Source organism: Procambarus clarkii, chromosome 7, assembly GCF_040958095.1.
Source record: "Procambarus clarkii isolate CNS0578487 chromosome 7, FALCON_Pclarkii_2.0, whole genome shotgun sequence".
In the NCBI taxonomy this organism is placed as follows: Eukaryota; Metazoa; Arthropoda; class Malacostraca; order Decapoda; family Cambaridae; genus Procambarus; species Procambarus clarkii.
This window is the reverse complement of record NC_091156.1, coordinates 36287226-36304428: the sequence shown is the minus strand read 5'-3', so window position 1 is coordinate 36304428 and position 17203 is coordinate 36287226.

The window sequence follows — 17203 nt, the reverse complement described above, 5'->3', positions numbered from 1 at the left end:
ATATATACATATATATATATATATATATATATATATATATATATATATATATATATATATATATATATATATATATATATATATATGTCGTACCTAGTAGCCAGAATGCACTTCTCTGCCTACTATGCAAGGCCTGATTTGCCTAATAAGCCAAATTTTCCTGAATTACTATATTTTCTCTATTATTTTTCTTCTGAAATGATAAAGCTACCCATTTCATTAAGAGGTCAATTTTTTTTTTATTGGAGTTACAACTAACATAGACATATGACGGACCCTAACCAACCCTACCTAACCTATCTTTATAGGTTAGGTTAGGTTAGGTTAGGTAGCCGAAAAAGTTAGGTTAGGTAGTCGAAAAACAATTAATTCATGAAAACTTGGCTTATCAGGCAAATTGGGCCTTGCATAATAGGCTGAGATGTGCGTTCTGGCTGCTAGGTACGACATATATATATATATATATATATATATATATATATATATATATATATATATATATATATATATATATATATATATATATATATATGCGAACAAGCCTGAATGGTCCCCAGGACAATATGCAACTGAAAACTCACACCCCAGAAGTGACTCGAACCCATACTCCCAGAAGCAACGCAACTGGTATGTACAAGACGCCTTAATCCACTTGACCATCACGACCGGACATAATGAGGTGATAGCCGAGGCTATTTGAACCACCCCACGCCGGCGGTGGGGTGGTTCAAATAGCCTCGGCTATCACCTCATTATGTCCGGTCGTGATGGTCAAGTGGATTAAGGCGTCTTGTACATACCAGTTGCGTTGCTTCTGGGAGTATGGGTTCGAGTCACTTCTGGGGTGTGAGTTTTCAGTTATATATATATATATATATATATATATATATATATATATATATATATATATATATATATATATATATATATATATATATATATATGTCGTACCTAGTAGCCAGAACGCACATCTCAGCCTATTATGCAAGGCCAGATTTGCCTAATAAGCCAAGTTTTCATGAATTAATTGCTTTTCGACTACCTAACCTTACCTAACTTTTTCCGCTAGTTATATATATATATATATATATATATATATATATATATATATATATATATATATATATATATATATATATATATATATATATATATATATATATATATATATATATATATATATATATATATATATATATATATATATATATATATATATATATATATATATATATATATATATATATAAATATATATATATATATATATATATATATATATGACCGAAAAAGTAAGATTAATACTTCTAACACGAATTTTCTCAATCTTTCTTATATTTCTTTTCACTGTTGATGATAACTGAAAAATCATTTCTCCAAAATTCATTTTTATTTGTAGTCTGATGCGGCACTTGAACGCGTTTCGTAAAACTTATTACATTTTCAAAGACTTGAGTTTACACACACACAACTATAACTAAACAGAGTTTAAACATCTTCGGTTTTATACCTACATTTGGGTGGGGTGATATGTTACAACAGTTTTGGATGAGGTGAAAACAAACTTTCAACACCAGACAGAACACGATACAATGGGTTTAATATTTTGTAAGTTAAAGGGAAGAATGGAATTAACTGCAAAGGGCCTATTGGCCCATATTTCTTGAGGCTTCTATATTGGTGCGGAGTCTTGAAGTGGGTAGAATATAGTTGTGCATTAATTGGCTGTTGATTGCTGGTGTCGACTTCTTAATGTGTAGTGCCTCGCCTGCCATCAAGTCGCCTGCTATCGCTGTATCTATCGATGATTTCCGTGTTTTTTGTTAAGACTTCTATGGTGATAGTCTGGTTGTGGGAAGAGATTATATGTTCCTTAATGGAGACCTGTTGCATATGCATCGTTAATCGCCTGGAAAGAGATGTTGTTGTCTTGCCTATATACTGAATTCTTTGAGGCCTACAGTCCCCAAGTGGGCATTTGAAGGCATAGACGGCATTGGTCTCTTATAAAGCGTTCTGTTTGGTGTCTGGCGAGTTTCTCATGAGTAGACTGGCCGTTTTTTTGGTTTTATAATAAATTATCAACTGCATTTTCTGAGACTTTCTGGATGTAGCAGTCACGGAAAGGAGCGGAGGCTTCCATACTGCAGTCTACACCAAAGAAACAAACATAGGAATGTGCCTCAATGCCAATAGTGACTGCACAGACAGGTACAAGAGGAGTGTGGTCAATACTTCCGTCGACTGTGCTCTAAGCCACAGCTCAGGATGGAAAGAAGTCGATGAAGAACTCTGTAGGGTAAGGCAAGTCCTAGTCAACATCGGCTTCTCTAACGGATTCGTTGAAGACATCATAAAAAGAAAGGTAAAACGCCATGCAACTTCTGAAGAGTCAACCAACACAACACTTCTACCCCCAAATAAACTATTTTACAGGAACTTCTTTTCAACGGCTCATAAACGGAGGAAAGGGTCCTGAAAGATATTGTTGATAGGAACGTCATCCCTACAGACAAAAATCAGAAAATACAAATGATAATTTATTATAAAATAAAAAAAAAGGCCAGTCTGCTCATGAAAAACTCGCCAGACACCAACCAGAACACTTTGAAGGAGACCAACATCGTCTATGCCTTTAAATGCCTACTTGGGGACTGTAAGCCCCAAAGTACTCAGTATATAGGCAAGACAACAATGTCTCTTTCTTGGCGATTAACAATGCATAAGTAACAGGGAGCCATCAAGGAACACATAATCTCTTCTCACAACCAGACAATCACCAGAGAAATGTTAACAAACAACACAGAAATCATTGATAGGTACGGCGATAGCAGGAGGCTTGACATCAGCGAGGCATTACACATCAAAAATTCAACACCAGCAATCAACAGCCAATTAATGCACAACTATATTCTACATACTTCAAGACTCCGAACCAATATGGAAGCAGTAAGAGGAAGTATGGGCCAATAGACCTTCTGCAGTTACTTCCATTCATATGTTCACTTATCCAATTTATACTCATTGTTTCGTGTTCTGTCTTGTGTTTGTCACCTCACCCAAAACTTTTGTACCATATCACCTCATCCAATAGAGTATATGTACGAAGAATTTGTGTGTAAATTAAGTCTTTGTAAATGTAATACGAATTACGAAACGCGTTCAGGCGTCAGACAATTAAAAAATAAATTTTGGAGAATTTTTATTTTTATTACCACCGAGAGTGAAGAAAAACGTAAGAAATATTGAGAATATTCGTGTTAGAATTATTAATCTTACCTTTTCGGTCATATTCAACAATATATGTTTTCAAGAAAGACTGCTTCCAAAATATACTGATATATATGTATATAATGTATGTATATATATATGTATATATATATATATACATATATATATATGTATATATATATACATATATATATGTATATATATATACATATATAAATGTATATATGTATATATATATATATATATATATATATATATATATATATATATATATGTATATATATATATATATATATATATATATATATATATATATATATATATATATATATATATATATATATATATATATATATATATATATATATATATATATATATATATATATATATATATATATATATATATATATATATGTCGTACCTAGTAGCCAGAACGCACTTCTCAGCCTACTATGCAAGGCCCGATTTGCCTAATAAGCCAAGTTTTCATGAATTAATTGTTTTTCGACTACCTAACCTACCTAACCTAACCTAACCTAACTTTTTCGGCCACCTAACCTAACCTAACCTATAAAGATAGGTTAGGTTAGGTAGGGTTGGTTAGGTTCGGTAATATATCTACGTTAATTTTAACTCTAATAAAAAAAAATGGCCTCATACATAATGAAATGGGTAGCTTTATCATTTCATAAGAAAAAAAATTGAGAAAATATATTAATTCAGGAAAACTTGGCTTATTAGGCAAATCGGGCCTTGAATAGTAGGCTGAGAAGTGCATTCTGGCTATTAGGTACGATACTAGTTGATTTTATACTATATAAAATCAACTAGTATTGTAAGATACTAATCTTACAATACTAGTTGATTTTATACCCGCATTAGGTCAGGTGATAATACAATGAAGGTGAAAAACATGGGGGGATACATAAGGGATAAACATAGGGGCTGCAGAAGGCTTATTGGCCCATACGAGGCATCTCCTATCTAAACACAAAGATTAATCCAGTGTAATTGGCCTGTTATGTTGGACATTGTCTTCTGTGTTGGCATCGATATGTTCTTGTCTTGTCCTTACTCTCATGGTGGGTAGAGTAAATAGTTCCGTGATTTGGGTGTTCATGGTAGGTCGCTCTATTCTTATGTGAATTGCCTCAAGAATTTGTAATCTTCTTGAATCTTGGGTTTTGTCTATTATGCAAGTATTCTTGTTCAACATTTCTCTTGTTAGAGTAATGTCATGGGCTTGTCTCATGTGATTCCTAGGGGCACCAGATTGAAGATGGCATGTCAAACGCCTCGTCAGCTTGGTCGACGTCATACCTATGTACTTACATTGAAGGTTACATCCTTCGTGGGGGCAAGTGTACATGTATACAACGCTTGACTGCTGTAGAGGGTTCTCCGTCGGCTTCGGGCTGTTTTTGATAAGGAGTTCGGAAGTCTTCTTGGTTTTGTAGAATATTATAAGGTTTATGTTTTGGTTAGGAGTAGTGCTTTTTACTCCTTTACGGATTATTTCTTTCATTATTCTTTCCTCTTTTATATGTTCACTGTGCATGGTTGATTTGTAATATAATTTTATTGGGGGTGTTGTGGTTTCTGTTCTAGGTTCTGAATTATACCAACGGTCCAAGTGTCTTCTTATAGCAGCGTTTATTTCCGCGTTGCTATATCCGTTGTTCACCAATACCTGAGTTACTCTTTCAAACTCTCTACTCACGTTGCTCCATTCAGAGCAGTGGGTAAGCGCTCGACGAATATAAGCATTGAGAACACTGGCTTTGTATCTTTGGGGGCACTCACTTCTACCGTTCAGGCATAATCCTATGTTGGTGGGCTTGGTATATACGTTGGTGCTTAAAGAGGTTCCTGTTTTTGTTATTAGTACATCCAAGAATGGCAGACTGTTATTTTCACTATTTTCATGTGTAAATCGGAGTACTGACTCTCTCTCTAGGTGTCTTTTTAGGTCAATTAGTTCATCTGAGTCTTTTACTATTACTCCTAACTCCATACACTCCAAGTAAGTTTAGTCTACAATCATCAGCAGATTTCCTAGAATTGATCAAATCTACCCAGCCCGATGGAATCATCGCTTCCCTGGACGTTGAATCCCTTTTTACCAACGTCCCAGTCGACACAACCATAGGAATGATACTGGACAGAGTATACAGAGACGAGAGCACCCCCAAATTAGACATACCTGAGCCACACTTGAAAAGTCTTCTCGAAGCATGTACAAAGGAAGCCCCTTTCATCAGTCCACAAGGAGACATGTATTTACAGATAGACGGAGTAGCAATGGGCTCCCCCTTAGGAGTTTTATTTGCTAATTTTTATATGGGAACCATCGAAGATAGGGTCTTCAGTAGCAGACAAAAACCAACTGTATACTGCCGTTATGTAGATGACATATTCGTAATAGTAAAAGACTCAGATGAACTAATTGACCTAAAAAGACACCTAGAGAGAGATTCAGTACTCCGATTTACACATGAAAATAGTGAAAATAACAGTCTGCCATTCTTGGATGTACTAATAACAAAAACAGGAACCTCTTTAAGCACCAACATATATACCAAGCCCACCAACATAGGATTATGCCTGAACGGTAGAAGTGAGTGCCCCCAAAGATACAAAGCCAGTGTTCTCAATGCTTATATTCGTCGAGCGCTTACCCACTGCTCTGAATGGAGCAACGTGAGTAGAGAGTTTGAAAGAGTAACTCAGGTATTGGTGAACAACGGATATAGCAACGCGGAAATAAACGCTGCTATAAGAAGACACTTGGACCGTTGGTATAATTCAGAACCTAGAACAGAAACCACAACACCCCTAATAAAATTATATTACAAATCAACCATGCACAGTGAACATATAAAAGAGGAAAGAATAATGAAAGAAATAATCCATAAAGGAGTAAAAAGCACTACTCCTAACCAAAACATAAACCTTATAATATTCTACAAAACCAAGAAGACTTCCGAACTCCTTATCAAAAACAGCCCGAAGCCGACGGAGAACCCTCTACAGCAGTCAAGCGTTGTATACATGTACACTTGCCCCCACGAAGGATGTAACCTTTAATGTAAGTACATAGGTATGACGTCGACCAAGCTGACGAGGCGTTTGACATGCCATCTTCAATCTGGTGCCCCTAGGAATCACATGAGACAAGCCCATGACATTACTCTAACAAGAGAAATGTTGAACAAGAATACTTGCATAATAGACAAAACCCAAGATTCAAGAAGATTACAAATTCTTGAGGCAATTCACATAAGAATAGAGCGACCTACCATGAACACCCAAATCACGGAACTATTTACTCTACCCACCATGAGAGTAAGGACAAGACAAGAACATATCGATGCCAACACAGAAGACAATGTCCAACATAACAGGCCAATTACACTGGATTAATCTTTGTGTTTAGATAGGAGATGCCTCGTATGGGCCAATAAGCCTTCTGCAGCCCCTATGTTTATCCCTTATGTATCCCCCCATGTTTTTCACCTTCATTGTATTATCACCTGACCTAATGCGGGTATAAAATCAACTAGTATTGTAAGATTGTTCACTTGAGAATGAACCATGGAGGTTCGAAACGTCGTGCAAATTATACAAATAAGTGTAATACACTCTATAGTAAATCACTTCTTTTCTTCACCTTAAAAGTACGAAAATGAGTTTTGGAGAACTCCTATTCCAATTAAGCCCTGATGCTAAGAAAATAGTTAGAGGGATAGAAGCCCTAAACCAGAAAATAATAAATACAGAATATGCGGTCATATTCAATGAAACATGTTTGAAAGAAAACCTGCTGCCAGTATACACCAATATAAACCCACATGACCCAGCAGTCCGCAATACAGAGTTTACCTATAGGTATAGGCAAGAGCTCATTCGGCATCAACTAAACAAGAAGAAGGAAGCCCTCCAAACCTTTATAGAGCAGGCGGAGCATCTGTTAAACAAATGGACCCAGTACGACATCCCTATCCAACTCAAGCAAACCATCAACAGTGAACTATTTAACCTGAAACAACAACATAAAACTCTTGTAGAAACAAAGACACTCCCTAAGTTAACATCCCTAAACGGTGGACAGCTAAAAATCCCTCGTCCTAAAGATGGCTACTTTAACCTGACTTCTTATGATCTTACCCAGGACCAACGAGACCTCTTAAATCTTGGTCTAAATTGTCAATTCTTATCTAAACCAAAGATGCATCAAAAACGCCTGGAAATCGAAATGCTTCTGGACGATATCCATAAGCTAGAAGACAACAAAAAAGTCATCACCACGGACACACTTCAAGCTGAACTACTTGCAGAAGCAGGGAAAAAACGAGGAACATATTCATCTACAATCTTAACCCCACGACTCAAAGAAGCAGCGAAACAACTAAAAAATCTGAAAGACATAACAATAAGAAAAGCCGACAAAACAGCAGCATATGTATTGATTCCTTCCCATGAATACATGAACAAAATTAGCGACATCCTAAGTGACGACTCCAAATTTCAACGAATCACGAGGAACCCCGTAGAAGACCTTAAGCGGAAAGTAAACAAAACAATTACAGCAATCAACGCAAAGAAAGGTAGTGTGCATTTCAATAAACTTCAAGGCGACTATGGCTTAGGATATGCCTACGGCAATGTTAAGACGCATAAACCAGGTAACCCACTACGCCCTATAATCAGCCAAATACCAACCCCAACTTATCACCTGGCAAAAAAACTCAATGAACTCCTAACTCCATACACTCCAAGTAAGTTTAGTCTACAATCATCAGCAGATTTCCTAGAATTGATCAAATCTACCCAGCCCGATGGAATCATCGCTTCCCTGGACGTTGAATCCCTTTTTACCAACGTCCCAGTCGACACAACCATAGGAATGATACTGGACAGAGTATACAGAGACGAGAGCACCCCCAAATTAGACATACCTGAGCCACACTTGAAAAGTCTTCTCGAAGCATGTACAAAGGAAGCCCCTTTCATCAGTCCACAAGGAGACATGTATTTACAGATAGACGGAGTAGCAATGGGCTCCCCCTTAGGAGTTTTATTTGCTAATTTTTATATGGGAACCATCGAAGATAGGGTCTTCAGTAGCAGACAAAAACCAACTGTATACTGCCGTTATGTAGATGACATATTCGTAATAGTAAAAGACTCAGATGAACTAATTGACCTAAAAAGACACCTAGAGAGAGAGTCAGTACTCCGATTTACACATGAACATAGTGAAAATAACAGTCTGCCATTCTTGGATGTACTAATAACAAAAACAGGAACCTCTTTAAGCACCAACGTATATACCAAGCCCACCAACATAGGATTATGCCTGAACGGTAGAAGTGAGTGCCCCCAAAGATACAAAGCCAGTGTTCTCAATGCTTATATTCGTCGAGCGCTTACCCACTGCTCTGAATGGAGCAACGTGAGTAGAGAGTTTGAAAGAGTAACTCAGGTATTGGTGAACAACGGATATAGCAACGCGGAAATAAACGCTGCTATAAGAAGACACTTGGACCGTTGGTATAATTCAGAACCTAGAACAGAAACCACAACACCCCCAATAAAATTATATTACAAATCAACCATGCACAGTGAACATATAAAAGAGGAAAGAATAATGAAAGAAATAATCCGTAAAGGAGTAAAAAGCACTACTCCTAACCAAAACATAAACCTTATAATATTCTACAAAACCAAGAAGACTTCCGAACTCCTTATCAAAAACAGCCCGAAGCCGACGGAGAACCCTCTACAGCAGTCAAGCGTTGTATACATGTACACTTGCCCCCACGAAGGATGTAACCTTTAATGTAAGTACATAGGTATGACGTCGACCAAGCTGACGAGGCGTTTGACATGCCATCTTCAATCTGGTGCCCCTAGGAATCACATGAGACAAGCCCATGACATTACTCTAACAAGAGAAATGTTGAACAAGAATACTTGCATAATAGACAAAACCCAAGATTCAAGAAGATTACAAATTCTTGAGGCAATTCACATAAGAATAGAGCGACCTACCATGAACACCCAAATCACGGAACTATTTACTCTACCCACCATGAGAGTAAGGACAAGACAAGAACATATCGATGCCAACACAGAAGACAATGTCCAACATAACAGGCCAATTACACTGGATTAATCTTTGTGTTTAGATAGGAGATGCCTCGTATGGGCCAATAAGCCTTCTGCAGCCCCTATGTTTATCCCTTATGTATCCCCCCATGTTTTTCACCTTCATTGTATTATCACCTGACCTAATGCGGGTATAAAATCAACTAGTATTGTAAGATTGTTCACTTGAGAATGAACCATGGAGGTTCGAAACGTCGTGCAAATTATACAAATAAGTGTAATACACTCTATAGTAAATCACTTCTTTTCTTCACCTTAAAAGTACGAAAATGAGTTTTGGAGAACTCCTATTCCAATTAAGCCCTGATGCTAAGAAAATAGTTAGAGGGATAGAAGCCCTAAACCAGAAAATAATAAATACAGAATATGCGGTCATATTCAATGAAACATGTTTGAAAGAAAACCTGATGCCAGTATACACCAATATAAACCCACATGACCCAGCAGTCCGCAATACAGAGTTTACCTATAGGTATAGGCAAGAGCTCATTCGGCATCAACTAAACAAGAAGAAGGAAGCCCTCCAAACCTTTATAGAGCAGGCGGAGCATCTGTTAAACAAATGGACCCAGTACGACATCCCTATCCAACTCAAGCAAACCATCAACAGTGATCTATTTAACCTGAAACAACAACATAAAACTCTTGTAGAAACAAAGACACTCCGTAAGTTAACATCCCTAAACGGTGGACAGCTAAAAATCCCTCGTCCTAAAGATGGCTACTTTAACCTGACTTCTTATGATCTTACCCAGGACCAACGAGACCTCTTAAATCTTGGTCTAAATTGTCAATTCTTATCTAAACCAAAGATGCATCAAAAACGCCTGGAAATCGAAATGCTTCTGGACGATATCCATAAGCTAGAAGACAACAAAAAAGTCATCACCACGGACACACTTCAAGCTGAACTACTTGCAGAAGCAGGGAAAAAACGAGGAACATATTCATCTACAATCTTAACCCCACGACTCAAAGAAGCAGCGAAACAACTAAAAAATCTGAAAGACATAACAATAAGAAAAGCCGACAAAACAGCAGCATATGTATTGATTCCTACCCATGAATACATGAACAAAATTAGCAACATCCTAAGTGACGACTCCAAATTTCAACGAATCACGAGGAACCCCGTAGAAGACCTTAAGCGGAAAGTAAACAAAACAATTACAGCAATCAACGCAAAGAAAGGTAGTGTGCATTTCAATAAACTTCAAGGCGACTATGGCTTAGGATATGCCTACGGCAATGTTAAGACGCATAAACCAGGTAACCCACTACGCCCTATAATCAGCCAAATACCAACCCCAACTCATCACCTGGCAAAAAAACTCAATGAACTCCTAACTCCATACACTCCAAGTAAGTTTAGTCTACAATCATCAGCAGATTTCCTAGAATTGATCAAATCTACCCAGCCCGATGGAATCATCGCTTCCCTGGACGTTGAATCCCTTTTTACCAACGTCCCAGTCGACACAACCATAGGAATGATACTGGACAGAGTATACAGAGACGAGAGCATCCCCAAATTAGACATACCTGAGCCACACTTGAAAAGTCTTCTCGAAGCATGTACAAAGGAAGCCCCTTTCATCAGTCCACAAGGAGACATGTATTTACAGATAGACGGAGTAGCAATGGGCTCCCCCTTAGGAGTTTTATTTGCTAATTTTTATATGGGAACCATCGAAGATAGGGTCTTCAGTAGCAGACAAAAACCAACTGTATACTGCCGTTATGTAGATGACATATTCGTAATAGTAAAAGACTCAGATGAACTAATTGACCTAAAAAGACACCTAGAGAGAGAGTCAGTACTCCGATTTACACATGAACATAGTGAAAATAACAGTCTGCCATTCTTGGATGTACTAATAACAAAAACAGGAACCTCTTTAAGCACCAACGTATATACCAAGCCCACCAACATAGGATTATGCCTGAACGGTAGAAGTGAGTGCCCCCAAAGATACAAAGCCAGTGTTCTCAATGCTTATATTCGTCGAGCGCTTACCCACTGCTCTGAATGGAGCAACGTGAGTAGAGAGTTTGAAAGAGTAACTCAGGTATTGGTGAACAACGGATATAGCAACGCGGAAATAAACGCTGCTATAAGAAGACACTTGGACCGTTGGTATAATTCAGAACCTAGAACAGAAACCACAACACCCCCAATAAAATTATATTACAAATCAACCATGCACAGTGAACATATAAAAGAGGAAAGAATAATGAAAGAAATAATCCGTAAAGGAGTAAAAAGCACTACTCCTAACCAAAACATAAACCTTATAATATTCTACAAAACCAAGAAGACTTCCGAACTCCTTATCAAAAACAGCCCGAAGCCGACGGAGAACCCTCTACAGCAGTCAAGCGTTGTATACATGTACACTTGCCCCCACGAAGGATGTAACCTTCAATGTAAGTACATAGGTATGACGTCGACCAAGCTGACGAGGCGTTTGACATGCCATCTTCAATCTGGTGCCCCTAGGAATCACATGAGACAAGCCCATGACATTACTCTAACAAGAGAAATGTTGAACAAGAATACTTGCATAATAGACAAAACCCAAGATTCAAGAAGATTACAAATTCTTGAGGCAATTCACATAAGAATAGAGCGACCTACCATGAACACCCAAATCACGGAACTATTTACTCTACCCACCATGAGAGTAAGGACAAGACAAGAACATATCGATGCCAACACAGAAGACAATGTCCAACATAACAGGCCAATTACACTGGATTAATCTTTGTGTTTAGATAGGAGATGCCTCGTATGGGCCAATAAGCCTTCTGCAGCCCCTATGTTTATCCCTTATGTATCCCCCCATGTTTTTCACCTTCATTGTATTATCACCTGACCTAATGCGGGTATAAAATCAACTAGTATTGTAAGATTGTTCACTTGAGAATGAACCATGGAGGTTCGAAACGTCGTGCAAATTATACAAATAAGTGTAATACACTCTATAGTAAATCACTTCTTTTCTAACACCTTAAAAGTACGAAAATGAGTTTTGGAGAACTCCTATTCCAATTAAGCCCTGATGCTAAGAAAATAGTTAGAGGGATAGAAGCCCTAAACCAGAAAATAATAAATACAGAATATGCGGTCATATTCAATGAAATATATATATATATATATATATATATATATATATATATATATATATATATATATATATATATATATATATATATATGTCGTACCTAGTAGCCAGAACGCACTCCTCGGCCTACTATGCAAGGCCCGACTTGCCTAATAAGCCACGTTTTCCTTAATTAATATATTTTCTCTAATTTTTTTCTTATGAAATGATAAAGCTGCCCATTTCATTATGTATGAGGTCAATTTTTTTTCATTGGAGTTAAAATTAACGTAGATGTATGACCAGACCTAACCAACCCTACCTAACCTAACCTAACCTATCTTTATAGGTTAGGTTAGGTTAGGTAGCCGAAAAAGTTAGGTTAGGTTAGGTAGGTTAGGTAGTCGAAAAACAATTAATTCATGAAAACTTGGCTTATTAGGCAAATTGGGCCTTGCATAGTAGGCATAGAAGTGAGTTCTGGCTACTAGGTACGACATATATATATTTATATATATATATATATATATATATATATATATATATATATATATATATATATATATATATATATATATATATATATATATATATATATATATATATATATATATATATATATATATATATATATATATATGTCGTACCTAGTAGCCAGAACTCACTTCTATATATATATAGTGACTATATATATATATATATATATATATATATATATATATATATATATATATATATATATATATATATATATATATATATATATATATATATATATATATATTTAAGGCACAACTCTCCTAAACACGAGAGTGAAGTATACAACTTTAGAAACCTTTCCCACCAGGAGACTCGAACCCTAGCCAGCACAGAAGCCTTCCAGCAACTGGCATAACAGGTACGCCTTAACCCGCTCCACCACCTGCTCAGACCCTTAAAAGAGATGGTAATTTCGGAGTATTTAAATACACCAAAGATCACCACCTCCCAAGAGCACTAGAGCAAGTGAGGGGTCATTTATACATTTATTTCATCAAGTCCCTGTTAATATGGGAAGACACAGTGTCTATGCTTAAGGCACAACTCTCCTAAACACGAGAGTGAAGTATACAACTTTAGAACGCTTTCCCACCAGGAGACTCGAACCCTAGCCAGCACAGAAGCCTTCCAGCAACTGGCATAACAGGTACGCCTTAACCCGCTCCACCACCTGCTCAGACCCTTAAAAGAGATGGTAATTTCGGAGTATTTAAATACACCAAAGATCACCACCTCCCAAGAGCACTAGAGCAAGTGCGGGGTCATTTATACGTTTATTTCATCAAGTCCCTGTTAATATGGGAAGACACAGTGTCTATGCTTAAGGCACAACTCTCCTAAACACGAGAGTGAAGTATACAACTTTAGAACACTTTCCCACCAGGAGACTCGAACCCTAGCCAGCACAGAAGCCTTCCAGCAACTGGCATAACAGGTACGCCTTAACCCGCTAGACCACCTGCTCAGACCCTTAAAAGAGATGGTAATTTCGGAGTATTTAAATACACCAAAGATCACCACCTCCCAAGAGCACCAGAGCAAGTGAGGGGTCATTTATACGTTTATTTCATCAAGTCCCTGTTAATATGGGAAGACACAGTGTCTATGCTTAAGGCACAACTCTCCTAAACACGAGAGTGAAGTATACAACTTTAGAACACTTTCCCACCAGGAGACTCGAACCCTAGCCAGCACAGAAGCCTTCCAGCAACTGGCATAACAGGTACACCTTAACCCGCTCCACCACCTGCTCAGACCCTTAAAAGAGATGGTAATTTCGGAGTATTTAAATACACCAAAGATCACCACCTCCCAAGAGCACTAGAGCAAGTGAGGGGTCATTTATACGTTTATTTCATCAAGTCCCTGTTAATATGGGAAGACACAGTGTCTATGCTTAAGGCACAACTCTCCTAAACACGAGAGTGAAGTATACAACTTTAGAACACTTTCCCACCAGGAGACTCGAACCCTAGCCAGCACAGAAGCCTTCCAGCAACTGGCATAACAGGTACACCTTAACCCGCTCCACCACCTGCTCAGACCCTTAAAAGAGATGGTAATTTCGGAGTATTTAAATACACCAAAGATCACCACCTCCCAAGAGCACTAGAGCAAGTGAGGGGTCATTTATACGTTTATTTCATCAAGTCCCTGTTAATATGGGAAGACACAGTGTCTATGCTTAAGGCACAACTCTCCTAAACACGAGAGTGAAGTATACAACTTTAGAACACTTTCCCACCAGGAGACTCGAACCCTAGCCAGCACAGAAGCCTTCCAGCAACTGGCATAACAGGTACACCTTAACCCGCTCCACAACCTGCTCAGACCCTTAAAAGAGATGGTAATTTCGGAGTATTTAAATACACCAAAGATCACCACCTCCCAAGAGCACTAGAGCAAGTGAGGGGTCATTTATACGTTTATTTCATCAAGTCCCTGTTAATATGGGAAGACACAGTGTCTATGCTTAAGGCACAACTCTCCTAAACACGAGAGTGAAGTATACAACTTTAGAACACTTTCCCACCAGGAGACTCGAACCCTAACCAGCACAGAAGCCTTCCAGCAACTGGCATAACAGGTACGCCTTAACCCGCTCCACCACCTGCTCAGACCCTTAAATGAGATGGAAAGTGTATATATATATATATATATATATATATATATATATATATATATATATATATATATATATATATATATATATATATATATATATATATATATATATATATATATATATATATATAATATATATATATATATATATATATATATATATATATATATATATATATATATATATATAAATATGACCGAAAAAGTAAGATTAATAATTTTAACACGAATTTTCTCAATCTTTCGTACATTTCTTTTCACTGTTGGAGGTAATTCAAAAATCAATTCTACAAAATTCATTTTTATTTCTAGTCTGACGCGACACGAGCGTGTTTCGTAAAACTTATTACATTTTCAAAGACTTTAGTTTACAAATACACAACTGAATAGAACTTACACATCTCCGATTTTGTTTATATCTACATTTGAGTGAGGTGGATGGGGTGAGGTGGCATTAATAGGGTATTAATTTCATCAACACAAGACAGAACAAGAGGTGGCATTAATAGGGTATTAATTTCATCAACACAAGACAGAACACGAAACAATGGGTATTGAAATGGAAGTGATTGTAGAAAGCCTATTGGTCCATATTTCTTGATGCTTCTATATTGGAGCGGAGTCTTGAGGTGGGTAGAATATAGTTGTGCATTAATTGGCTGTTGATTGCTGGTGTTGACTTCTTAATGTGTAGTGCCTCGCAAACGTCAAGCCGCCTGCTATCGCTGTATCTATCGATAATTTCTGTGTTGTTTACTAGGATTTCTCTGGCGATGGTTTGGTTGTGGGAAGAGATTATATGTTCCTTAATGGAGCCCTGTTGTTTATGCATCGTTAAACGCCTAGAAAGAGATGTTGTTGTCTTGCCTATATACTGGTTTTTTTGGAGCTTACAGTCCCCAAGTGGGCATTTGAAGGCATAGACGACGTTGGTCTCTTTTAAAGCGTTCTGCTTTGTGTCTGGAGAGTTTCACATGAGTAGGCTGGCCGTTTTTCTGGTTTTATAGTAAATCGTCAGTTGTATCCTCTGATTTTTGTCTGTAGGGATAACGTTTCTATTAACAATATCTTTCAGGACCCTTTCCTCTGTTTTATGAGCTGTGGAAAAGAAGTTCCTGTAAAATAGTCTAATAGGGGGTATAGGTGTTGTGTTAGTTGTATCTTCAGAGGTTGCATGGCGTTTCACTTTCCTTCTTATGATGTCTTCGACGAAACCATTGGAGAAGCCGTTGTTGACTAGGACCTGCCTTACCCTACTGAGTTCTTCGTCGACTAGCTTCCATTCTGAGCTGTGGCTTAGAGCACGGTCGACATATGCGTTAACAACACTCCTCTTGTACCTGTCTGGGCAGTCGCTGTTGGCATTTAGGCACATTCCTATGTTCGTTTCCTTAGTGTAGACTGCAGTGTGGAAACCTCCGCTCTTTTCCATGACTGTTACATCTAGAAAGGGCAGCTTCCCATCCTTTTCCATCTCGTAAGTGAAACGCAGCACGGAACTCTGCTCAAAGGCCTCCTTCAGCTCCTACAGATGTCTGACATCAGGTACCTGTGTAAAAATGTCGTCAACATACCTGCAGTATATGGCCGGTTTCAAGTTCATGTCGACTAAGACTTTTTGCTCGATGGTACCCATGTAGAAGTTTGCAAACAGGACACCTAGGGGAGAACCCATGGCGACCCCATCTACTTGCTTATACATGTGCCCATCCGGGCTCAAGAAGGGTGCCTCTTTAGTACAAGCTTGGAGTAGTTTCCTTAGAATATTTTCGGGTATGTCAAGAGGAGTACAGGCTGGATCACGATACACTCTGTCGGCTATCATCCCGATTGTCTCGTCCACAGGTACGTTGATAAACAGCGATTCTACGTCCAACGAGGCTCTTATCCCTGTGGCCCGTGTGCCCTGCAGTAAGTCAACAAATTCCTTTGGAGACTTCAGGCTGAAGGCGCAAGGAACATAAGGAGTCAGCAGGCCGTTGAGTCGCTTCGCCAGTCTGTACGTGGGTGTGGGTATCTGGCTAATGATTGG